This window comes from Anser anser (assembly GCF_964211835.1).
Source record: "Anser anser genome assembly, chromosome: 1".
In the NCBI taxonomy this organism is placed as follows: domain Eukaryota; kingdom Metazoa; phylum Chordata; class Aves; order Anseriformes; family Anatidae; genus Anser; species Anser anser.
The window spans coordinates 131,945,919-131,973,010 of record NC_139720.1 but is presented as its reverse complement, the minus strand read 5'-3'; the positions used below and the strand labels follow the sequence as shown (position 1 = coordinate 131,973,010).

Here is a 27,092-nt window from a genome sequence, read left to right as displayed (position 1 = left end):
GCTTACTCATCTTGCAGATGAAAAAAAATCTTGTCTTATTGAGATGTTGAGGATAGCTAGTAATTCAGAGGGCTGCAGAAGCCCTAGTTCAAGTGAAAATATAAATATCTCCAAAAAAAAAGGTAATTTACAGAATATTCTTAATGTAGACTATTTTCCCAGCTGCAGTTTAGTTCAAGGAGGGAAATATTCCAAACTGAGGGTGTGTACTAGATGTGGTACTTGAAAATTCTTCAGTTCAAACTTCACTAATTTTGTAAAGTTTCAGTCATTTCTCCACCAATCTGGCAGAGAAGTGGAGGTCTCAAAGATACACTTGCAGGTTTCATGAAAATCTACAGCTCAAAGTTGTGCTCATGCTCTGAGAAAAGTGCTCAGCCCTGGTTACTGGCTGCTTGGCTGGGAGGTAGCCACAAGCCAACTGCTGCCTTTTGCCCAGCTCATCTCAGGGATTGTCCTCTCTTTGTGGGAAGAGAGATTTCTTTAAGGAGAGGGAGGTGGCTCCATGCCTGTGAATGGATGGTTGCTTCTGTGGAAGAGCTTCAGTGTTTAGAGAAGAGACTTTCATTTCAGATCCCAAAAAACAATTTCAGATTTCTGTTTCTTTTAGATTTAGAGTGGTTTATTACTCTGTGAAGAATAGACAAGGTCCTTGAATTGATGCAGTCGTGCTAGGCTACTAAATTATTTATTTGGTTGAGTATATGCAATAGACTTCATCAGTCAAACTTTATTGAAGAGGACTCTGCAGCTGTTGGAAAATGCTGTGAATGAAATTAAAGGGTAATTATAACTCAATATTTTTCTACATAGAATTTCTAATAAATTGAAAACTTATTTGCCAATGAAAACAGTTCATTGAAGGTCACGCTTTATGTATTGAAAGGGTAAGGCTATAAGTGTAGTAGAATAGCAACATCAGAGTGCAGCTCTTTCCGAAGACCAGGTTGTCTTGCATCAAATTGTTGTTGGTCTTTGAAAATCCTTCTGCGGTCATGCTTATTGTCAGTTTTATGGACTTTTTTCCACTCAACATTTATAATGCTGAAAATGTAAATGTCAGTTCCGTATTAAGGATTAGCTTTGGGCTCGGAGGAAAAAAACCATAAAGTTAATTGAAAGGTCATAAATAAATCAGTGCTTTTGTTGTGTGTATTTGTACACAGCCTTCTAAAATTTGTTTGTGGAGAAAAGAATCTTTCATTTCTGTAGAAAATCTGGATAAACTTCTGAAGCTTGTTGACCATCTGAGCTGATACTGAGCTGTAGCCTATAGGATTCTCCAGCTGTCAATTACTTGAGAAAACTGTTGCACAATTTCAGGAGCTGAGTGGATTGCTTCAGAAGCAAAAAATAATCACTGGGTGAGAGATGGCATATTCAGTGCTAAGTGAAAATTAATTTCTAACAATTTTAGCACTTCATTTCAAATATGTAATAAAAGAAGAAGGGGAAAAAAAAGAAAATGATGTTTATTTCAAAAGAGACAGCATTTCATGAAAAGTTTGTGGCTGTTCATGGTGTCAGATCTCGGAACAAGTTGAATTTCTCAGTTTCAGTGAGGCTATATAATGTAAAATGCTGGCCCTGTGAAAAGAGGAGTTCGCTCAGGCCAGGAGTTGTGTTTTAAAGTAGTATTTTTTTCTGCATTTTTGTTTGTTTTGTTTAAAACAAACAAACTCCAAGTCCCATATATATTAAAAGGAAAAGTTACTGAATGTTGCAAGAGCTGTAACTTGAACTGTGTGTCAAAAGCTTTAGGATAGTTGACAACATTGTAAATCCAGTGTGGCTGCACTTAAATATTTCCAGAGAAATGAGCAAGGATGTGCCATAGATATACTGAAATATATAGATAGATATACTATAGATATACTGATAGATATACTGAAATGCATTCAGGCGTGATTATTTTTATTGTCCGTTCTTGTAAAGAGACAATCGTTAAGATCTGGCAAACCTTCCCACGCAGGCAGAAAAGTTGTACCAGCGTGAATGCCTCTAACCCACATATAGGTATGTCTGTCCAGTGGAAAGTTTTGAATGAGCACAGGCTGTACTATGCAGATCTCAGCAGGAACAGTTTTATACCCTTTCTGCAGAAAAGAAAGGTCTGTGGGAATGCCCCGTGTTCAAACAGTTGCTGTTCAGACCCATCAAAACTCAAAGATCTATAGTAGCAGCCTGTAACATACTTATAAACCCTAGTGTCGTAAATACTGTTGTGTGTTTGGACGAAGATCTAAATACAAAAATGAGCCAAGTGATGATTTTTAAACCACAAAGTATATATGCTGTGTTTCCAGACGTAATAAGCTAATACAAAACCATTGTCTTAACATTCAAAGGGACTTTCTTTTTTTTTTTCTTCAGAATTGTAGGAGAAAAGATTAAAAGAAACCACAGCATTTGTAGATGTGAATTGCAGAAATATTTCCGTTTTCACACAATGTGATCATGCAAATGAATATAAGCTTATGAGCACAATAATTGATGCATGTCTGTTGCTTTAGGGAAGAAAAAAAAAAAAGGTTTTCAAGAGAAGTTTTTAGAATATACATGCCATTAAATATCCGCAATTCTTCAAGCACTTATTACAGTTAAGTTGTTTCAGCAATGGTAAAGAAGTGGTTCTGGCTGCTTGAGCCTCGTGTGACCATGGTGCAAAACCCGGCTCCACAAGACAGTGGGATGCAGCCTTTCTGGCTTGAAACCCAAAGAACTGTGAGCATTGCTGAAGCAGAGAACCCCTTCTGGATGGGGCAATGAGGACTGTCAGTCCCACCATGGACCTGAGTCATGGTGTAGGTTCACAAAAGTAATCTTACGTAACCTCCTTCAGTCCCCTGGGTAGAGAGACCTGAACTGTGCTTGAGTTATTCGTGGTCATTGGAGTATCTTGTTGGAATTCAGTGATTTGGTGCCATGTAGAGCAGATATTTCAAATTTCATAAAGATGCAGGCATTGCAGGGGTACAGGGGGAGTGCATTTGGTTCATATGAAAGGGCTTTGCTGAGCAAAACCACGCTAAATGGATGTGGGGTGAAGGCATTTTAGATTTTCCAATGTATTTTCTATATGCTATACTCTGGCTATGACGTAAAAATTTAACGTGAGATCAAGGAGTGAAAATTTTACATATTTTGATATCAGCCTTGTCAGGGTTTCTCAGGGCTTTTTCATACACTGTTTCCAGATACGGTCTCTTTCACAGATTAATATTAGTTTAGTGGCGTGTGGAAATCTAGTAAGTGTCATCTTACTGCTGTTTTAATAATGGTTTTATATATATATATATATATACACACACACACACTTTTTTTTTTCTAAGAGGACATTGTTTTCATCAGCTTGTTTTCTGTTTTCTTATTCCTCTGTCTTGATAAGTATGAAAATAAAACTGAGCAGGTGCCGTGTTGAGAAAACAAATGTTGAGCAGCACTCCATTTTAAATTAAAGTGGTGCCGTGCTCATGTGTCATTATTGATACTCCATTGGCCCTTGCACAGAACGTATATCAATGTTCCAGACAGTGACCCATTTTTCTGGGGTCCTAGAAAACAGTAATAGGGATTATACGAAAATGAAGAAGTGGAAACTGGCTTTTCTTGGTCATTTCACCATATCTTTTATAATTAGGTACTAATTATACCAAAGAAATAACCATTCTGCGAGGTTAAATTTACGAAAACTTCAAGATATTTTCTTTTTGCCCCAAATCTAATTTAAAAAGTTATTCGAGCAAGTCTTCAAAACTAGTAGTAGTTAATACAAGGTTAAGGATGTCTGACTGAATGGTTCTTCTCATAAGTATTTCTTGCATCTGGGCATCCACTGTACATGGTGAAATGGTGGCTTATTGCCTCGTTCACAGGACAGGCTGAAGCCATGGTGGTGGCCTTGCTGTAAAACCAACAGCCAGCCTGTCTGTTCAGCTCTGCTTTTCCAAAGATTTCTAGACATACTAAATTGAAGTTGATGATGCTAATGGATCCAAGGAAAAGGGTGGGGGGACTTCATAGTGTATTAAAGCTAAGAGGTGATGGAGGTGGAAAATATAAAAGAAGAAACAAGGTAATTAATTGAAAGAAAGGTTCCTCTCCAAAGGCTGATGGTGTAACGACATGAAACCAGTTTGCATTCATAACTGAAAATTGGATATTGTATATGGATTGTGTTTTGTCTGTCTTCAGGTGCATTTCCACTTCAGATTGATAAAAAAGGCTCTAACTTACCATGAGGGTTCTTGTGGGGGAAAAAAGTCTTCTTCAGAAATGAACTAGTACCAAGGGATTTTTTTTTATTTACTTAAGTATTGTGCATATACATGTGCTCACACACAGACATCTTGGTGGTGGGATTGGGAATTATTTTGAGCTCTCTAAAGTTTTAAATACTTAATTGGTGAGCAAGACTCTTGGATGGAGCCAAGTTGCTTTTTTATATTGATTAGGTGTACCTTATAACTGTCTGGCAGAGTTAAAGTGCAGTTGTTGTTTACATCTCAGTGCTCGTATTTCACTTCTGTTCTGAGCCAAAGTGCTGAGCCGTAACAGATCTACAATGCAGAACATTTCTTTATAAAGATTGAGCACAGTAATTTTGCCAACCGGAGTGGAGTTTATTTAACAAAGTGCTTGGGGGGAAAAAAAAAAAATGCAGGCATCAACGTTTAATTCCCATCCCACTGCAGAGTGACATTTCCCAGCTAGGCAAAGCGGGCTTCCAGCTCGCCACTTCAGGAGCTTGAAATTTACTGAGGATAAAGGTTGGGCATAGACATATTAAGCCGAACAGGCATCTGTTGTTGGGAATGACCAACAACAATTACAGTTCTCCATCTGTGAACCTGATGCATAATGTAGACTTTTAAAAGCTGTATTGACAAACGTGTAGTCAAGATAATTAGCCTCTGGAGGCCTCATTGAGAGACCTGGGAAAGCAGCTGTGTGGTGCTGCAAGGCCGTCCGGGTGTTTGCAGCAGCATGGAATTGAATTCCTGTGAAATAAAAGAAGACATGTAATTGAGTTTTGTACTGTTTCAAAAACTGTTTGCTGATGGCACTGTGAATTTCAGGTAGATTCTGCAGAGCGTGAGGGAGGCTGGACCTCCTGGTAGTTGTAGTGGCCGTGCTTGCTGAGGCATCTATTCGTTAGCTGTGAGCCACTAATAATGTTTGGAAGCACGAGCAAAAGGGTGATTTTAGGTTGAGAGAGTTGAATGGGAGTGAGGGAAAGAAGAAAGCATTCTTCTGTGTGCTCTTACATCTCCTGGAAAAGAACAGCATCAGATTGCAATGTGAAAACAAGGACATAGAGTGAAATATGGCAAAAATGGGCTTCGAGCTTTTAACAGGTCTGTTCTTCCATGTGCTGAATGTGGCATGGCTTGTGCATGTCCATCCATGCATGTGAGCGCCTCTTTAGGAAAGAACAAAGACACCCTGGCACTGGCTGGCCTGTTCTGGGGTTCCCATCTACTGTTCCCATCTACTGTTCTGGGGTTCCCATCTACTGGGGTTCCCATCTACTGTTCTGGGGTTCCCATCTGGTTAAATCCAGAAAAAAGTCTCAAGAAAGTACGGGAGCAGAGCCTACTCTTCCATAGCTTTACCTCGGCCTTGCAACGCTCCTTTTCTTTGTGATGTACTTTTTCATACTTTTTCTTCAAAAATGTATGACTTCAATGATATCTGTGATGGCTATGACTTCTTTCTGCTTCTATTATTAGGTATCCAAACCTGAAACAGGAAAACTGAAAGACTTGCAGAGAAAGTAGATAGCTGAGAGAGAGTTTGACCAGACAGCTTGTTTGAAATGTTTGGAAAGCGATCAGGAAGATAGTAAAGCTGATTCTAGAACTTTCCAGCTTGGTTTAGCTGTTTATCCCTGGTTTGTTTGTTTGTTCTTTAAACTTAGATAGAATTATTATTGTTTGTTGTAACTATTACTTAAGAATAAATATTCTAAAATATTTTTTGAGAGACAAAAAAAAGTATTTTTTGAGAGATGAGAGGCAAAAACTGAACAGTCCCACAGCAATTTCCAGGAAAACTTTAATTTGAATAATGATTGTAATATTGTAGTCTAGAACTTAGTCTGAATAGAGGCTGCACCTGAGTGCCAGGGATGACAAATAATTTTTAGCTCTGAACCAATTTTCAGTTTGGATTCATGCCTCTTACAAGAGGCACTCTTCTAAGTGCAGAACATGAGGGCTTGTGATAAAAATTTGAGTACAGGAGAGTTGCATACCTACTGTTTGGAAAGAAAAGTTGTCTCCCAAGAAAAGGGAGTTTCTTAGATTTAAAATGAATTGAAAATTAAAATTGAAGCATTGAAAGCATTGAATTTTAGTACTGAGTTTTGTTGGTTTTAGAAAAGTATTTTGATTTTCTCTTTGTATGCTTTGCACATTCAGACGAAAGAGGAGCTGCCTGCCTGTGAGTAGATGAGAAGCAGGTGTGGTTTGTTTTGTTTTTTTTTCCCCCCCTTCTCCAATGAATGAAGTTGTGTCAAGAGCTCAGTAAGAAACTGGAAAACAAAATAGTTCTTTACTCATCTCTTTTGCTTCACTTTGGGAGCTATTTGTACAAGATGATACTGAGTAAACCATCTGTGTCTGCAGAAAGTATTTTAGGGCTCTTTTGTGTGGTTGGCTGTTTTATTCTAACATATAGTTAGTCCTCTGCAAAGTGACTGTCAAAAACCATGTTTTGAGTACGTCACTTGTGTTTGCATAGGCTCTGCAGCCCTCGCTTGTAAATAGAAGATGTAAACCATCATATATATATGCTTGCTTGCTTTTAATGTAAAAACTAAACTCTGACATTTCTCCCGAGGGTGTCTCCTTGCTTGCTAGCAGTTGCCAGGGTGGTCAGGATAAAAAGGGAGCCCAGGCTGGCATCAATGTGGTTTTCAGTAGTTAATGGAATAAATAGCTATGATGTGTTCCTGTGAATTGTATGACTGCAGAAAGATTTTAGGGCAATGTGCAGTGCTTCTTATTTGTTTTTTGTTTTGTTTTGTTTTTAAATTATGAAACAATTGGTACTGTTATTTACTTCCAGTAAGTGCTGTGAAAAATACTACTTGGAGGACAAGCAGTCTTTTTTTTTTTCATTTTTTAAAATTGTTGCCTTTCTGGGTCTTCAGTTGTTTTTTTACATATTACAAGCAGCAACAGCAATATTCTCTCACTGATTCTGTTAAATATCTGCTCCTTTATTAAAACTAGATTAGGATTCATTACAAAGATAGTTGCTAGGTTTATCTGTCATGAAGTCAGTACTTTTCGAAACATGCTTATTGGAGTCAAGATCTTTTGGAAGGTGGTGACCCTAAATAAACAAATTAATTAATGAATAAATTAGCTCCTCACCTAAGTGCAGGCATATTTTCATGTGTAAGGGAAGGGCACTGCAGCATGCTCCCCACACCCCAGAGGGGCGGGCAGCATCCCCAGGCCAACTTTCTCCCTGCACTGCAGCTTGGTGGTGGCTCTGGGGAGACAAGTGGGGCAGGAAGTCCTCAACGTGACGTTTGGCACCATCATAGATGTATGTGCTGGGCTCCTGGAAGCATTAACGTCTAGCATTGGCGAGGCCTGAAATACCAGCATTTACTGCCCTCCTTCCTCCCGTGACTGACTGGCTCTGTCCTACTTAATTTGCCATAGCAAACCTTACCCATTGCTACCCAAGTCATAGTATGTCTTGTTATAGAAAGTGTGTTAACTTCCAGCTGCAGCTGGGCTCTTCGGAGATGAGGCTATGATCTGCTTGTATAATGTTTGTACAGATACAAAGAGAAAGCAAAATTAGGTCATGCATTTCATTTCTTCCCCTTGGCAGAGCAGAACCCGGCAGTGAAGCGGCTGTCCTGGTTAGGGTCAAGTAGCATTCCCGTGCATGGCAGGTCTGTATGTGTACCAGCCTGCCTTCCTGAATATGGCAATTTTTCCTATAGCTACTGATGCCACACCAAAAATCTTCAGTGACCATTGCCTTTTCTTTTTAGAAACATATTAAAACAAAATCAAAAATTTTAAAACCAAATGTTGAAGGCATTGGTTGCAATAAAGTTTGAATAAAATGACGACTACTTACAATGTTTGCATTTTCTTTTGGGGAACAGTGGACTATCTGTCTGTCTCCTTAGCTAACTGTGAACTATATGGCTATAAAAAAAGTATTAAAGGCATTAAAGATGTGTGTAATGCCCCCTGTACTGCAGCTGTTATGGGGTCAAGACCAGATCTTAGGGAATTTGAATATTTACTCTGAATTGTATCTATTCTTTTCAATAATGTCTCATTAGCTCCTGAGCAAAGTTTATTATTGTAATTAATCTGCTAGGTCTTGCAAGATAAGCATGTCAAATAACGTGCTGGTTTAATGAAGGCAGCTAAGGTGTGGTCTTGCACAAAGCTGGTTTAAATATCTCATTTTTTAAAAAAGTTCTCCTTTGGCAACTTCCTAGCTTCTGGCTCTCCTTCTTCTGCTTCATCTCTGCCAAGAATGATATTGTTTTATAATATTGTAAAGGAGTGATAAGCATAGAAAGTGACTGCAATGTGCTGGACACTGGCGGTGGAATAACAAGCAGATTGCGGTGTTCCACTTGCTGCTTAAAGATGCTTCGCATCCTTTCCAGGTTGAGCTTTAAGTTTATCATTGGAGTTCTTTTTATGTTTTCGTGGCACGTCCTGAGTTTTCAAAAACTCATTCCAAGAGCGATATTGATATTCTTTAAATCTTTCCTCTCTTTAGGGAGAATTAAAAGCAACTTCTGTGTGAATTGTTTCTTGACTAGTCTAGCAAGAAGGAACTGGGTGTACCTTTTGTATTGTGTTACTGAAAAATGTGAAAATACCATGTAGCAGCTGATCTTTCAGGAACTGTTGAGGATGGTTAGGACCTTATAAAGATGCTTTTTGCTTAGAGGTTTGTGAATGTTCCTTCTTGAATTATGGAAAGCAAGGACACTGTCAGTGGCACTTAGTTCAGAGGGGTTTGCAAGTGTGCAGTGTCACAGCATAGGCTGATGCAGGTCTGTCTATGATTGAGCCTTGTCAGCCTTTTCAAAATACACAGTATGGCTAAATGAAGAAACTCTAAACCATCAAGTCAACAGAGCTTCTTTTGTAGGAATGTGTATTACGGTTCTTTCTTACTGCCATCAATCCTCATGATGCTGTCATGTAAATCAGCGGCTGAGTGATCTTTTTCATTTACATCACTTGTGGCAATTCATTAGCTGTGACTTAACCAAAGGGTTTTTACTTCTGGCTTTGCAGTCCTTTAATATGCTTCTTTCTGGGACTGACCCACGACTCTGTATCTGTCTCTCAGGTCCAGCTTGAAGGTTGAAGGTGTCTTTTCCTACAGAGTATGAATACCCTGGAACTTCACCCAGTTTGTCTGGGGACTTAAACCAGAGATTTTCTGGCATGTCCTGTGACCCTGGACTTCTAGATATACTCTGTCTCTCTTGTTAGCTAGTAAGTGTATCAAATAATTTGAAAAGCACACTGTAATGCACTGCAGCACGGTCATCCCACTAGGAAGGGCTGCCAAGCTGCTGCATGGAGTCTCCATTTAAGATGCTCACCCACAGGCTCCGTCACAAACAGTTTCTCTTAATTTAATTTATGTATTTACCTGTATTGTATAACTTAATGGAATACATAGTCGCTACATTATTAAAAGCTTCCTTATCTTCCAGTTAGCAGCCAAGCTGTCTCGTAACAGTGGACTTGCACATGGCACTGTTGCCTACGTATCATCCAGGTAAATGAAATATATTTACAAATCTAGCTCACAGCTAGATTCAGAGAGCAAGAAATGAGTGATGGATTTCAGCAGGGAGGTGTAGGAATGTGTGCCTGGAAATTTAAGTGAGGAGTCACCTGAAGCGGTGGGTAAGAAGGGCCGTCAGTAATGCTAATGTGCAGAAAGACCTTCAGAGACCATTCTCCCTACACTTCCAACAGTCAAGGGAGAGAAAATGGCTCTTCCAAAAGGCACTTCACTGCCAAAGCCAAATAGCAGCTGCTGCATCCCGCTCCTTGGAAGAGACTCTCTGTCAGAGATAGATGAAGCTGAAAGGGACAAGCATCACTAAAGCAAAGGTTGCTTTTCCGAATACTTCTCACAGGCTCTCTGAGGGCAGCATTCAAGTGAAATATGTAAGAAGCACTTAGGATTTCTAAGAGACGGTGAGAGCCATCTGCTCTCTCAGGGTTTGCTTGGATCTCAGGAAAGGGAAGAAGCAGTGCAGTGGAGATGTGCATATAGAAGATTGAGTGAGGGGAAAAAACAGAAAAAAAATGTATATTTTTTTTAAAGACTGGCTATCTTGTCTCCATATTGTAAATGCATATAAAAGAGAGTGTTAAAAGCATCATTGAAAATCTGATTTGTTAAATAAAAATCTTTGCTCTATAGAGTTCAAAATTTGTTTGTTTTAAGGGCACAAGCAGAGGGAGGGAAGAGGAGATGAGTCCTGGAGACGCATGCTTTAGAAGCAGGATTGCAGTATGGGCATCTTTGCACGTCAGGCTTCTGAAAAAGCACCTTGGTTGAGGTGAATTGTCATCTTCTTAGGTAGAGTTTCCAGAGTTTTCTGACAGAGACTGAATCACTTCAAACTCAACTATGTTCATGTTTCCCATGCAGATGGACTCATCAGCAGTAAGTGTAATTGGGTAATGTTTACATTTAAATTGATTTGATTTTTAGTTTCAAAGGGTTACAAAACCAACCATAATAAAGAAGTTTATTTAATAAGGATTATAACGTCTTGGATTTAATAAGGATATAACAACTCTGTGGTCCGTTCTTTAGTGATAACCCAGATCTTGTAAAAATAAATACATAAATAATTTTTGAAGCATTTATTTTTTAATTTAGATTTTTATTTTAGATGTATGGCTTCGTCTTCAGTTGCAGAGCTGCTAGCACAGTCTTGGAATTGTTGTATTCCTGGCCATTATGGTTGGTCAGATGGTAGATCAAAATCTGAGATGCAAATGACTTGTATCCAATTGTCTGCTTTTTCCTGAAAGATGGGAATGGCTGCTCAGGCACTGAACCTTCTCCCCTCAAAGCCAAACTCAGATCCCTGGCCATGGTTGGATGGGGATTTGGCCGATGCTTAGGTAGGTTAGGTTGGGGAGCAGGCCTGGCTTCCTGCTGGGGGAACAGGCTGTGGCGCCGGGGGAGCAGGCAGGGTGTTCACGTTGGGATGTGCATCCTGTGCTGCTGAAATTGTGAACATCTGGACTCAAAAGGAAAAAAAACAAACAAACAAAACTAATGTGGAGGAAAAAAGTCCCAAGAAGAATCCTTTTAATGAGAAAAGGTAATTGTAGTGTCACGTTGCGGATACCCCCGTACCTCTTGTTCTTTCAGCCTTCCTAGAGATTTCATTTCCTGCATCGTGTGGTATGCCTGGGGCTCATGGCTGTGTGTTGTTGAAATTGAAGACAAGGTTTCTGTAAGATGTCTCTTCCTACCATGGAGGTGCTTTCTCTAAGCATTTGTTCTCTATGACATCTGGCTTGTCCTTCCGACACCAACCTCTGCCAGCTGGTGGTTTGACTAGGGAGGTATTCAGAGGTGAGGCTACTACAGTGTGGGGTGTGACCGAGGTGGACCTGAATGTCTCCTGGACAAGAAACCAACTGGAGATGGTCTTTGATGCAAGAATTTTTTATGTTTCTTCACAGCTGAGGCAGTTACTGGAAAAACTTCTCACATCTCTCACCACAAGGTGTATGTGTGGGGAAGAGATATAGTTAGAGGAATTTATCCTCTTCATCATTCCAGTTTAGGAAGATATTAATTTTCCCCAGCCTCCAGGAACTTCACAATAGTAGTACAATTTCAGCACTTCAGGTGTCCTTTTACTTCCACGACATGCCTCACAGTGTCAGATTTATGACCTGGTATTTCCAATGTAAGTGATTGGATAATGTGGCTTCTCATTTCCTCCCAGAATGTGTATCCTAAACGTCCCCTCTCAGAAACACAGGTACTACAACTAAATACTCTGAAAAAATATATGTGAAACAAACAATTTCCAAATGGAGATTACCACTCAGTTCACTCATTATTTAAGAGTTACGTTTTGCAACGTTACCTAGCTGAAGCAGGCAGGCATTTAGAACATGTTCCACATTCTGGGGTACAAATAGTTCCTCAGCTGAAGAAGGAAAGTAGTTTTGGTATGATCCGGATTGGTATAATCCTGGTGGATTTTGTTGTTGTTGTTTTCTTTGTCACAAAACACTTTAACAACTTGAGCAAAACATGTCTGGGGACAGGTGACTTTGATACTATATCATAATAATTCTTTAACTTGAATAAAGTTGTCCTCTGAGAAGAACAAACATGGACATTTCTCCTTTTAGTGTATCAGCATTGTATATGCACAGCAGTTCTGCAAAGATCAGTTATTGCATTTACCATCAGTTTAAAAACTGATCATAAGGAGATAATCTGTCAGTTTAAGCCTTTGTATAGAAACAAACAAAACCAAAGATAAAAACGTGTCTGGCTTGTTTGTAGGATGTTATGTGGGCAGAAATGAGAGTAAGAACCAGCAGCGTCTTTAAGAGCCGTTAGCTCAGGCATTTGATCAGTGTGAAAAGATATTCACAGATGTTAATCCTCCAGGCATCCCTTTGCTCTTTATTTAAATTCTCTTGAGTTTCTATCAACAAATTTATAGTAAGCAGACAATTTCATATGACTAGCATAAAAAAAGGGTATAGTTTCTTGAAAGCTGAAAGGATTTTCACTCTAGTGATGAAAAGCCCTGCTTTGGGTCATGGAGCTGCAAGAGATCTTTCGAGACAAGATGGCAGTGCCAAGTTCAAAAGGAAAAAATATAATGAGAGAATTGACTGGTTTGGTTGCTGTATGGAAATCAGTGCACTTTTCTTTAAGAGAAATTCTTTTTTTTATTATTTTTATTTTTTTATTTTCTGTAGTACAGCTAAAGCAAGTGTTTGAAATACTGTTGCAGCCAGTATACTATTGCACTGTAGCTATTACTTGCCAGCTGAACGTATTCTCATGTTACAAGAATCATGCTAATAATTCCTATTAACTGCTGTGACCTCTGCTGGAGAGAAGAGAGTCAATTTTCTTGTAGCCGTTCCTCTCAGAGCCTGGCAAGATATTCTGTATTTATTTCCTTGTTTGTGTGTTCTCTGCGGCAAATTTTTCTACCTTCCAGGTGGCTGAAGTGATTTGCGTATTTTGTAATTTATCTACTGCTATAAGTCTAAGTAAAAAAAAAAAAATCTAATGAAATTTTAATCCTAATAAGTTTTCATTGTGATTCTCTGGGTGTGTACTTTATGCACAGTGTGGCAGAATTCATCTTTGCATATGAATGTCTGTCTTAATGTTCAGGTCCACAGCTATATTTGTGTTTGCACATTAACATTGTGTTTGTACAGCGCGCCATGCTTTGAACATCTCCAAGACGTTTAGACGTCACTCCAGATTGGATCCTGGGTTTATATACTGAATCTGCGGTCAGATCTCCGTGGTTTGAAGTCCCTTGCACGTCTGCCTCTGTTGGGAACCACTAGCATGAATTTCAGAATAACAAAATCTTTGGCTTAAGACTGCAAAAATAGCTGCTGAGTATTTCTGGGTCTTAGACGTACAGGTATACTGCAAACACTGTCTCGCAGATAGATTGTAAGCTCCAGTTTACTAATTACTATTATTCAGCAATTACTAAACATTACTAACATTAAGCAGATACATGCTGATGTCTTGTTGTTTTGGAGAACTTCATAGCTGTTTTTTTTTTTTTTGTTTAACCTGAAGGACTTGTTGCTGAGTGCAGGGCAGGATCATAATGGCTCCCAATTAACGATCTCCTTTGCCACAGTCCCTCTGCCCTGCAAGTCGCCATGTGGAGCAGCAGTGAGCACACCTGTGCCTTGTTTTTCCAGGGCCTCCAGGCTGTACAGTACACTGTAGCCTTGTTGTGCCAAACAACCCAAACATTTGGAGCTCTGACCCAAAAAACGTGACTCCGAGCTACTTTTGATTGATACCTCTCCTCTGAAAATCTGCTCGTTGGCCTAGGAGGAGCTTCCGAGAGGCCCACGTAGTCCCACATGTTGTTTGTTCTCTGCACATTTGTGGGCAGTGTTGTTGTGGTTTGGTGGTAGAAGAAGCCTCTTCAGATGCGGAAACAGGTCAGCAGAGTGCTAGGTTTTGGGTGTGAGTGGGAGGCTTTCAGGGAGGAGTGTGAGATGGCGTTAGTTGCTTCTCCACGCCGCTGTCGAGTTTCTCTGCGTGCTCTTTTCCTCTGCTGAAATGGCTCCATTCTGTACCAGCCTTGGTGCATGTGGTGAGGCGGGCATGCAGGCTAGGTGTTGGGGTCACAGCTGGGATGCTGGCAGAGGAAGAGAAGGTCTGGGACAGGCAAGCAATACGATCGACCTGAAAAATCGGGTCTGTGTGTTTGAGATTTTTTTGCTCAGGGTTCCTGTTTCTGTAATGGGACTGAACTCTGTAATGGCACCCAGAAGGATGCAGAGTGAAGCGTGAGGAGGAGAGACCCAAGGAAAAGAGCTGAGGAATAGAAAAAGGAGGAGAGGTCTTGGGAAGTGGAAGGCAGACTGTGGGGCATAAAGGAATTTGAGAGGAATGACAGAGGAGAAAGTCTACATAAGCAAAAGTTTTGTTTTTGTTTTCTGTTCAGTTTAGCATGTTTTTTAGCACGCAGTGCAGAGGTATCAAAGCACTCCTTATTTCAGAAAGTTAAAATCCAAAACACTGTACTGGGTGATAAGATGATAATTTCAGAAGCCGTGTTTAAAGTCTGTTGTTGTTTTGATTATTTAAAAATGGATGTTCTCATCCTGTAATATTTTAGTATACTTTGCTGTTCAGGTGAGCTCTGCCTGTATCTCCGCTTTCTCTAGCTGCTCGCTAGGATCTTTGGCCAATGCTTGGCAGGCGGATTTTACCAAGCTCCTTCATGTCTAGAGCTTTGAAGTTCAGCAGGGAAAAGCTGCTTGAACTCTTGGAGACCACTGTGACTGTGATGTGACACTTGGAGAGGATCCAATCCAGATCCAAATCCAGAGACTGTGGCTCTCACCTTCGTTAGCAGACAGTAAATAAATATACAAGAACTTTTAGACTACTGACAGAATTATAAAAGCCATCTCTAAAAGTGGAAACAAATAAACAGGGGAAATGAAATTTAATAGATTTTGGAAAACAGATAATATTTTTAGAAATGAAAACCTTCTTTAGATGTGTTTTTTTTAACCTTTACTTCACAGAATCACTTAATAAGACCTTTATCCTTGTCCCAGGGAGCAGTGGTATTAGAGCACTTTGATATTTATGTAATAAAATGACAGCTATTTCCTTTTCCTACCAGACTGATTTAAGTAACATTTCTATTGCCTAGCAATAAAATCTGCCTGCCTGCTTGACATCTCCTGTTAAAAGCTTCTGAAGACCTTGTGACAAAAGGCAGTCTTTTAAGAATCATAATTACCACTTTCTAATTGTAAGATTCATTCTACCGTGAGCTTCAGGAGAACAGACAGAATACAATGGTTACCGAAATTAGAGTGGTGATGCTTAAAATATATTATCTCCACTTCTTTGGGGGGAGCTTGTGCTTGGGAAGGATGGGGGGCTATTCTTGGAACCCTGTTTTCCAACATACATACTGAGAAAGCACTCTCCTGTGGAGAGCACTTAGGTATTCTTTCTTAGTCCACCTTATTTAGAAATCTGAAATGCCAATGAGTGGACTCCTTATAGCACATGTAAGAACAAGATGAAGTAGCATTTCAGTTCCTTATCAAACACTGATCTGCAGACTGATGCAGTGATGGGAGAGTTAGGATCGTGCGTTCTCTGTGTGGTACGAAGATAGCTAAATGGCAGCCAGTGTGAGTTTAGTAATGCTAGCAGTGCAATTTAAAGCATCTTTTAAGAGGAAAGAGTTCTTTTGCACTGTTTGCAACAGTTTTCTGTTGGGGTGTGTTGTGATGTTTCAGAACTTGGTATGTAATCCTTGAGACTGCTTGCACTACTGCTTGCTTTCCTTCAAACCATGCGTTTATGGCAATATTCTTAGAAAGATGATGGGAAGGTTCTTTTCTTGATGGGGGAAGACTGAGCTTTTGCTTAATAACTACAGTATTCCTTAGTTTGTGTGGTTTGGAAAAATATTTGCATAGGTCTGTCCTGAAACCAAGCAGTCATGGATATCCGACTTCCAGAGAGGATCACATCCAGAATGAAGGGACATTTCTCAGATTTAGTTGTATAGTTTATGTAGTGTGGGTTTTTATGTGTGTGTGTGGTGTTCTGTTTTTTGTTGTTGTTTTGGTTTTGTTTGTTTTGTTTCCAAACTGCAGGGACAGCATAAATAATAATATTTTCACATGGGAGGTCTGCAAATGCAATCTTGTATCAAAAAACCTTTATTAGGATAGAGTTGGAAAGAATACAGCATAATTTGCTTTAGTTCACCTGCCAAAAATGCTTCAATTTAAGACTTTCTCCTCCAGAGGATAGGGTGAAGGTTAGTGATAAAGTCTGATTGTTCAGTAATTTTCTGCCTATTAATCCATAAAAGTCTATGCCCTTTTTAAAGACAGCAAGAGTTTGTTTCATTACTTTTAAAGGTGTTTCTATTTCAGTTAACAAATTTTGCCACTCCACTCTGGGGAAGTGGGACTGAAGGACACATTTGCCCATCCCTTCTTTAAATGCCAGCCTTCCTAGAATCTAGACAATTACCTTTAATTGCTACTGCTCTGTATAAACTGATACTACACTTGCAGCTTTCCTTTGCATTTAGCTAGTTACCATTGCTTAGGTCAGGCAATTCTACCTTTTCCAAAACTGGATGTTGAGCTGCAGTTCAACCATTAGACTTTCAGGAAAAAGATGTTTTATGTCCAGCTACTTAGACAACAGCAGATTGTTCTGTGTTGTTTCCTTCACCCTATAGTGCATTAAATAGTGTTGTACTATCACCTTCTGTTCCTGTAAGATTATTTTCTGGCTTCAGCAGCACAAAGACTGTTTGTGGTGCCCTTTAAGAGTGTCTGCTCAAAGTTAGTTATCTTTCTGGCATCTATTAAAACTAAGCCTCAGTCACTGGTAAGCAATAGCCTACATGTCAGAAATTACGACCCTGAGCCTTCACTTGTTAGCTAGGACTTCAGTAAGAATGACGTATGTGATAATGAGTACTGAAGGAAAAAGTAATTAGTGTTTCTTGAAAATTTGTTTTATTATTATTAAAAGGACTGGAGGGAGCAATCTGGCTTGAACCTGCAGGCTTTCATTTTCCTAACACAGTTTGGTGTTTTCATTATCTAAATCACAGATACTGGAGGGGGAAAAAAAAACACAATATGATTCTACTTGTATTACATCAGTAGCCTAAATCACACAAGGGTCTCTGTTAGATTTGTTTTATTTTACATTACAGCTAAAAAGACAATGGGTAGATTTGACTTAGACTTTTTCATTTCACGTTTTTGTTCTTCATCTTATTAGGAGTTACATCTTGGATTAACTCTACTTGGAGGAATGTGGAAGATGTTAATCTACCAAATAATGGGCCGTTGAACAATTTAGATTTGTTAGTGGGTAGTATTAAATTAGTTTTTGTAGTATTTCTAGTATGGGAAAAATATGCTACTTTCTGTAAAGCTACATTTTCAACTTTGTGGTAGCAAATCTGCAATAACTTTTCAGTGCTGTTGGGTCATTTAGATTATGTCTTGATGGAACTGAGTAATAGACTGTCCAACAAGAAGAGTGGGATTTTTAACACCTGATTCGTCTTCTGTGTTGAGGCATAAAACAAAATCCGATTTTTATAACAAAGTGGCAGAAGAAGGTGGGTTAGAGAAAATCATATATTATGGAGACGTCATGCATATTTTCTCCAGGGTGTAGAAACAAAAAGAGCGTGTTTTGACTACAGGATCTCAGCAGTGCCAAGTAGGATTTAGAGAAAAAGAAATGGAGAAAGAAATCAAGGTATTTTTAATGTTCAGTGAGTAGAATAAATACATGCTAATAGTTTACCTGGGATTTGGCAAAACTCATTTGCTGATATGGAGGATGTGCGAGTGTGTGGGAGTGACTCTTTAGCCTGGTTTCTGAATGGGAAAAAAAGAGCTTACATAACTTCACTGTCTGTTTATTTGTCTGTCACACATTTTAGCTCATTGTCAAATGTATTTCGAGCTGGCCAGATGGGTGGTGATCTCAGAGATCTGAAAATAGTCTGCCACAGTCTTTAGCCAAAAGGACCCGTGCACCCTTCCCAGGTGCTCGTCTTTGACCCGCCCTGGCGGTGGAGGAGCAGTAGCTGGTTGCCCATGGCCCCGGGCAGCAGCCATGTGGCCAGCCAGCCGGCGTCCACGCGGGGCTGCCTGATCCCTGCGCACCTTGGGCTGGATTAGCCACAGCTTGCGGCGCTCTCTCTTTCCCAGCTATCAGGTCAGATTAACCTTGGTAGGTGTACCCCACCACTTCTCAAGTGTTGGGCTGGGGGAAGTTGGCAGATGCGATGGCACGCACAGAAGGCTCCATCTCTATTTATGGCTGCTTGCCTGGGCCTCAGCGGCAGAGGGGAAAGGATGATTTCTGTTGGCAGAAGAATTGTAGGTTGGACACCTTGTGTCACTGAGCTCAGACCCATCCTAAGAAGACACAATGACAAGTGTTAGTGGTCAGCAACTTCTCCCTCCAGGGTCAGGAACAGTCGTGTGGTGAGGTTTGCTGCTTGCCTGGAACCTCGGTCCATCGTGTTGCAGAAAAGCTGCCATGGCTTACCTGGCTTTATAACTTTCCCTGACAGCTCATCCAGACAGGCATCAGTGGCACAGCCAGGAAGAGCTTTTAGCGGATTGAAGGTGACCACAGGGCTCTGGGGGCAGAGGTGAGAAGGATGAGCAACTGAGTGGCAGGCTCCTCAGTCCTCCTGTGTAAGGATGGAGGCTTCTTAAGAAGGCTGACCTGGCTAGACAAGGGACTTCTCTGGGAACTGGAACTCAGAAGGGAAGTGTGCAAAGAGTGGAAAACAGGGACAGATAACAGAGGAGGAGTACAAAAACATAGCTTGGTCACATAGGACTGAAATCAAGAAGAAAAAAGAAAGTCCGGTTAGAGCTAAAACTAGCTGATGTAACAAGAAAGAATTCTTAAAGTAGATCAACAACAAAGGGAAATTCAGGGTAACTGTAAATTCACTGGTGAATATAAGACCCAAGGTAGTTAAGGATGGTACAGAAAAATGGAGGCACTGAATGGTGTATTTGCATCATTCTTCACAGAAAAAAAAATATGTTCCCCTGCCTCTGTGTATACCAACATTTTTCTGAGAAAGAGAAAGGCAGCCAGGATCTGGGGAGCAGCAAGTTAGGGAGCACTTGGAGAAGCTGGGTATTTTCAGATTAATGGAATTGGATGGGAATTACTGAGGGGTGCTTGCAAGATCTGGCAGATGTGAGGCCACTGTCTGTCATCTGCAGAAAAACTGTGCAGCTGTGCGAGGTCCCCAGTGAATGAAAAAAGGCTCACATTATCCCTGTCTCTGAGAAAGGAGAAAAAAAAAAAAGCATCTGTGCAACTATAGCCTGACCACCTTCACCTCAGGGCCTGGAAAGATCACAGAGTATATTCTCATTCCCAGACACGTGAAGGACAAGAAGGCAGTCAGAAATGGTCTTGACTCACCTTATTGCTGCCTTGAATGAAATGACTTGCTGCTGGGGTGAGGGAGAGCATCAGAGACATGATTCCTTGTATTCAGTAGAGCTTTTGGTATTGTCCTCAACAGAGGTTTCGTTTGAAAGTTGACCAAGAATATGCTAGACAAGTGGACTTTTAGATGGATTAAAAATTGGCTGCACCATTCGTGGTGCTTTACATCCAACTGGCAGTCCTTAAGAAGCAGTATACTCTAGGGGATGATACTATAGCTGATACTTTTAGGATTTTCATCATCAGTCTGGGCCATGAAACAAGATGCACTTTGAGCAAATTTGCAGGTATGCTAAATTATGTTGGTGGCTGACATGCTGGACGGAAGAGCTTCAATCCAGAGAGAGCTCAAGAACTTTGAACACTGGGACAACAAAAACCACCTGAGGTTGATTTGGGAGAAATATGAAGTTCAGTACCTGGTGCAAATTAATCCCACGCATTATGTCAAATCAAGCATGACCTATCAATGTTCTCTCATTGCAAATAAGACAAATCTGGCATTGGGCTACACTAGAAGTAATACTTCAAGGAAATTTTTTTCTCCTCTACTTAGTGTTTGTAAGGCTGTCTGAACTAGAATCATAGAATGTGCCTCACCACCTTATATTCTTCCTTATATATATTTCTTCCTTATATTCAATCTAAATCTATCCTCTTTCAGTTTAAAACCCTTACCCCTTGTCCTATCCATACCTTCCCTGACACAGAGTCCCTCCCCAGCTTTCCTGTAGCCCCCTTTAGGTACTGTAAGGCTGCTGTAAGGTCTCCCTCTGGTCATCTTTGTGGCCTTTGAATACTGAATACTCTGTTCAGTTTTGGAGGCCACCCATTTCAAGATGTAGGCAGAAAAGCTGGAGAGGGACTATCAAAGTGCTGAAAGGCTTAAGGTATCTGACTCTCAAGGGAGAGGTTGGCTGAGTTGGGCTTGTGTGGTCTGGAAAAGAGGAGGCTAAAGAACAATCTAGGAGCAGCCTGAAACTTCTTGAAGGACATTTACAAAGATATTGAAGCTGATCTGTGTTCAGTAGAGGCAGATGGTAAAATGAGGGATATAACAGCACAAATTTTAATTTGGAGTTGAGCAGTAGGAAGGAACTTCTCTCTGCAAGAGCCAGAGCAGCACTGGAAGAGGTTGCCCACAGAAGTGGTTTAATCTTCCTCCTCAGAAGTTTCCAAGACTCATTTGGACAGAACCAGGGTTGTCTTGATCTGATATTAGCAGTAGTTGCCACTTGGGCAGCAGGTTGGACAGGAGCTCATCCCAGCCAGCACTTCTCTGATTCTGTGAAATGTCAGAGATATGGAGAATCTGGAGATGTGGTGAAAAGACTTGAAGGCAGTTTGGTTCAAGTATGATGCAAAAATTGTAGGAAACCAGTCTTCATTTAACAGAATGTTTTCGTGGTCCACTTAATGGGTGTTTATTTATTTATTTATTTTGGTTGGTTGGTTGTTCAGTTGGTTGTTTTTGTTGTTGTTTTCGTTTTAGCTTTGTTTGGTTTCACCATCCTGGATTTCACAGATCACTGGGGAAAAAGAAAAGCACTTTTTCACTCTGGACTTTTTAAAATGCTTTAAGTTATATACAAAGGCATGGCTACACTTTTGGTATCAATTTGCATCACCTATAACAATGCATTTATAGCATTAGGGGAATAGGCTTTGCATGGGGATCTCTGGTCACTGTTATCACTTACTCTGTAATAAAGAAGCTCAGTATTTTTACACTTGAAAAGTTTACAGTTTGGTAAGTTTGTAATCACATTTTTTTTTGAGACATGGATACTTTTAGCACAGGTCATTTCAAAAGCTAGGAGTGTTGTCCATCTATTCTCAGTTCATCTTTTCTTTTCTGTGAGTATAGATTAGATAAGGGTCTAAAGTCCTGAAAGAGTGGCCCATTTGATAAGATCTCCCTGGATTTGGGGAAACTGATGAAAACGCGTGTAATTCCAAGCTTGACTGCCTTTCATAGTACTGCTTCTTAGTCTCACAGTCTGCTGCAAAGAGAACATTTTGGTTCCATTGAGCAGTGGTCAATAGCTGTATTTTTATGTACTTTATCTTTGAGAGACAGGAGATAGTCTGAAAATACATTTATTGCCTTCCTTTTACCCTCTTTCATGTTTCAGATCTGCCTTTGCAGAGCTCTCTGTGTGTGTGCTTGCATGATTGTCAAATTTTTAGTATCCTGGTTATGAGGTGGGCTCTGTGTTTGTTTGTATTCGTTTGTTTGTTTTTGTCTTTTTGTTTTTGTTTTTCACCTTTGTGAAAAGCTCTTTGTGCACATGAAATGGCTGGGCATATGTTGGTATGATGTGAAAGTAATAAAAAGATTTTCAACTACTTCTTTAAAAGATTAAATAAAACACAGATCTTCCAATCAATTTATCAGACTTCTTGTTTAATCTCATCATGATGCATGGAGCCTATTTACTGCTGTATCTTTCATTAGCATCTATGCAAATTTTGTGTTAAATCCCATCAGTAATAATCTAGTTTTTATTAGCTAGGCAGTTATTTTGCTTGGAATTTTCTGAAGCCATGTTTAATAGCTAAGGAGTGAAGCATATCTAAAATACTCGTTTTAGGGTATGCCTAAACTGTCAAGGTGCAGTCACCCCTTTTTGACTACCATTGAATTAGTTTGGTTGATGGTAATAGCACAACTGTTTACAAAACCATATGCTGAGTAATTCTGAAGTTACTGATAGTGGTATGGAGTTACTGTAGGGACTAAAGGACCATGTGAGGGATGTAGCAAGAAACCTAATGTGAAGGGATATGGTGAACATGTTGCATGGGCTTTTTGTGTGCAGTTTATGCACCTAGACTGGAAGATGTAATGCCTATTCACTGATCAGATACACTATATCTCCATAATTAACTTAGTGAGATTTGGAATTTTTTTCCCATGGTCTTTGATTCGGGAAAGCTGAAGGGAAATATGGCATATGTACATACACCACTCACAAGGGGATTTTGTTCTACCACGTATCCTTGTGCCATGAGATTAAGGCTGTGTCTGTCTGGAAAGCGTTTATATCTTGGGTATATCTGCATGAAGTATAATGATACTTCTGTATGCAGGATTGATATTCCTAAAATAGACTCAAGATCTGACCTGAAAGTTAACTGGAAATCGCAAATGTCTGTGTTCAGATGTATTACTGATGCATTATGACTAAGTCCAAAACAGTTGCAATACATGATGTTTTGAGTTGTCTCTGCTTATTTTCTTAACTCTATGTCTAATTTCTAATGCTGATTTCAGACTGCATATGGCTAATATTTTCATCACTCTGCTCCTGTGCCCAAGAAGGCTGAAAGCCAGTACCTATTTCCGTGGTGGTTTATGTAAGAATCCACTGGTAAGAATCCAGTGGTTTCTTTAAGAATCCACTTATTTTACAAAGCTAAAAAATTTCAGACAACAATGGTTCTGATTTGGGGTTGTGTTTTTTTTATTTGATCATTACACTTACCTGTGTAACAGTGTGAAAGAGAGCACTGTCAGGCTGGAAAATGAGGTTTTGCAAAAGCAGATTGATGAGCCTACTTCTGAAAAATTGAATATTTTTTTCAGTTGTTCGTATTTCAGATGCAAACAAGAATTAAAAATGTTATCTTGCATTCTCTAGAACCAAAACTGATGACCCAATCCGTTACTGTCTGTTGAGCACTGTTGAATAAACTTTTTGTAAAATTGGTTTATGTCTAGTGGCTTTTGTTACAACAACTTGCAAGGAAGTTGCAAGGAGCAGAATGCATGATGAGTAGCTGAATTTAGGAAAGAAAACATGTAATTTGAATTTTAGCTTATTTTGTTTCATGTAGAAATACTCTTGAGGGATATGTCAGTTTTCTGCTTTTCCCCTTCAGTTCTCAACCATTGTCTTGTTACTTTGCAGATGGATTATATTGCTTTAAAAATTGAATAGCTCTGTTAATAGTGTTGTAGGTCATAAATAAATCTCAGTAAATGTTATAAATGTCTAAATTATTGAGGATCCTAAATCTCATTGGCTTTGGCAGGAAATTTAGTATGTGATCTTCTACTACATTAGGTTTTTCATAGTCCTCATTCTGTTCGTGTATGGTGTTTTCACTTGTGTAATATAAGACTGTTTGTGTTATTTCTGTCAACTTAAGTTGACAGTTTGAAAACTGTAAGTTTGCAGGTGAATCATCTGGAACAGTGTAGTCCATCTTGGTTTTATGTATTGGGTTATATTTTGCATCGTATGCTGAAGGACACACCAGTTTCAGCACTTTTCTTGATAAGTTATTTGATGTTACCATCTTATAAGTGTATAGTAAAATGGTGTAATATTAATAATTAGATACTCACTTGGTTTATGCATAAATTTTTTTGTTATTCATAAAAAGATTTTATGCTTAACACTACCTTCTGTAGTTCTCAGTTTTTGATGTACATCTCAAAATGTTCAATGCAGTGCACAGCCAGAGTACATTTTGGTTTTACTTCTGCGTGTTATCTGCCTGGCATTGAATCTGTGTCTCCCATGCAAAATTAACAATAGTGAAGTCTGTGGCAGCGACTGACTTTGAACCTTCTCTAAATCTTATAAGGACTTATTTCATTTTGATGAATATATTTATCATTTTAAAAGTGAATGTTGAATCAATTGGGAATGGGGGACGTGTTTAGGAGATGGTTCAGTGTGTACAATAAATTTGGAAAATTTGTACTTTTCTATCCTAAACATTGGAGTAGAACTGTCTATTCCCTACAAAAGGAATGATGAATTCCATTGAATACAGAATTACCTTCTGATTTTCCTTTCATGTTCATGTCCTTTCTCATATGCACACCCACACGTGAAACTTTGGAGCTTAAGTTTTGGCACATTCTATCAAGTAGATGATGATGTTTATGCTGTGGTAGTCACTGGGTGCCTTGTGGCTTTATTTTTCCATTTTTTTCTGACTGGAGATTGGAGCAGTAAGAAGCAACATTACTTGAAAACTACATCTCAGACAACATTTGGAGGGAAAGAAAACAGCTGAAAACAACAACAAAAAAAATTAAGTACACAAGACGACTTGTGTTCTTGTATGATGACTTCGGCAAGACAGCAATACAAAAATGTGTTTGCACTCTTTCTCCTCCTTGTTACACATGCCAGCATTGTTTGAGTTAGCAGTTGTTACTAATGACACCTAATAAATGTTAAAGAAAAATAACATTGATTACATGTATGCATAAATTCGTATGTTGAAGTAGTTTGCAAGTCTATAGTAATATTAAAATATGTTTAAACATAGTTTAGAAAGTAGGTATTTTTTCCCATGCAAAAATGTACAGAAAGTCTGTCTTCTTTTGTCTTGTCTAGTGTAGTCTAGATATTTTACCCGTCCTTTCTTCATTAATCAATATGAGTATGGCAAAAACTAATTATTTCAATGAACTAATTCTGACTAAATCCTGTGATGCAGAACTGCATGTGAACCTGCTTGTGCCTATTCATTACCCAGGCCTGCAGGAGGAAAAAAAAAAAAAAAGTGGCATATATATCATGGATTTTATTTTGCTTCAGGCACTCTCTGACCTACTGTATTATGATTTGGCAGCTACATAAAAAAAATTAAAAGCTATTTGGGTTCTTACCAAATACATTATTTAAAAATAGAAAATACCAGTAATTCAAGCTGTGGAATAGCTTTAGATGGATGATTATTGTGAAGATTTTAATAGTCCAATAAGAACCTAATCTAATTGCATGTTGAAATGAAGTTAAATATTTTCCAAATAGATTAGAGAAAGGGAATTGCATTTTGGCAGTGTGGTACAACACCCTTCTTTCTCATTGAGCGCGCACATTTAAAACCTATATAATTTTGACTAAACGAACGCCTCCCAAAGGAAATAAATATAACCAAACGATTATGATATTCAAGTTGCCTGCTTGGCAAGAGGTTCGCTGGCTGTAATGCACCATCTCTTCAGTGCATCCGTAAGAGCCAGCTACATCTTGGTTTCTGAGTTATGGCCTCTGCAAGACATGTGATGGGGTAAAGGTAGGACCTCGCTGGAGCTCAAAGAGGGAATAACTAACTATAAGAAGGGCTTGGGGCTGGTGATCAAGGCATTTTTTCCTACCTGAAAGTGTGGTCACTGGAGCCATTAGATACTGGTGCTGGATGAAGTCAAATAAAACATACGGGATAGTTGCATGAACAGTCGCTGATCTCTGCTCCAGCAGTGGTGTGAGGCTGAAGTCGGTAAAGACAATAACCATGGAGTCCATTCTGCTACTTGATGAAGCCTCCAAAGTGATTTGTAATCCCACGCCCCCATCCTGTTGGTTGTGTTTTGATCCCTGAGGGACAGAGGGCTGTAAGGCCTGGCTAAGGAGGAGTTAATCCTCTCCTCCCTTCAGACCCTAAATGAAAAAGACTGGAAGCAGCGATTCAGGCCAAAGCTTTTTGGTAACCCATCACAGAGTGGTTTACATTCAGATGGGTGGTCGTTGCATTCGACCTCCATGTCCCTTCTTCAGCTATTTCAGGGTGTTAACTGAGGCCCAGGCTCAGGACCAGCAGCCAGGGGGTTACACCCCACCTGGCCTGAGTGCACTCGCTGGCTCTGCAGCCCGTCACTTGAGTTAGAGAAGTGGCTCCACAGCTAAAAGGCAGTGAAATGAGATGCTCCAAGGTAGTATCCATAACTGGGTGCTTTACAGCCATCAGGCGTGTTGTCCTCCCAGCGTATTTCCAAGGGTGGTTGTAAAAATTAACATCCACTCCCGTCAACCATTAACTTCTTCAGGAAGATGTTGTTTCGAACAGGGGAACACTAAGCCTTTCTCTCATGTGAATATGAAGTACAGGGCTGGGGCATGGCTGGAGGAAGAGACTATAGCAGAAGTGATTGCAAACCCTTACAGCTCCCAAACATCTCGTGCTTGTGAATAACACACTCCTGACCTTTTTCTCCTGATCTTATTTAATGATATTGCACTTGGGGTAAGCATGCTGTAGTTACACAGTGGGCATAGGAAGTTGTGTTTTGTTCTGTGCCTGAAATGGCCTGAGAATGGGCTTTGAGAAGATGCTGAGAGTTAATCCAGACACAACAGACGTGGGTACTGGTCTCATCCACCATCAGAACACAGGTTTGGTGCTTTTGTGCTCAGTGCTGGCTGAGCACCCAGAGTGTCGTGAACGCTGTAGGACTTTTGATGAGGAGATTTATGAACTCCTCTGATATAAATGTTCTGAAGGTGTCATTAGAAGAATTGCTGAAGTGTGACTTGAATTTCAGGCAGGGA

The 27,092-nt window shown here is 39.7% G+C and overlaps 1 protein-coding gene and 1 long non-coding RNA gene across 5 annotated transcripts in view; one reads left to right on the top strand and one right to left on the bottom strand.

The window, feature by feature from the left end:
* FRMPD4 (FERM and PDZ domain containing 4) overlaps positions 1-27,092 on the top strand; it is a 311,895-nt gene that overhangs the window by 113,007 nt on the left and 171,796 nt on the right. The window lies entirely within an intron of this gene.
* LOC310883048 overlaps positions 1-27,092 on the bottom strand; it is a 52,003-nt gene extending 24,911 nt beyond the window's left edge. For both annotated transcript variants that reach the window (XR_014573307.1, XR_014573308.1), the window contains exon 1: positions 1-27,092. This exon is cut by the window's left edge and continues 2,561 nt beyond it. This is a non-coding gene — a long non-coding RNA (uncharacterized lncRNA).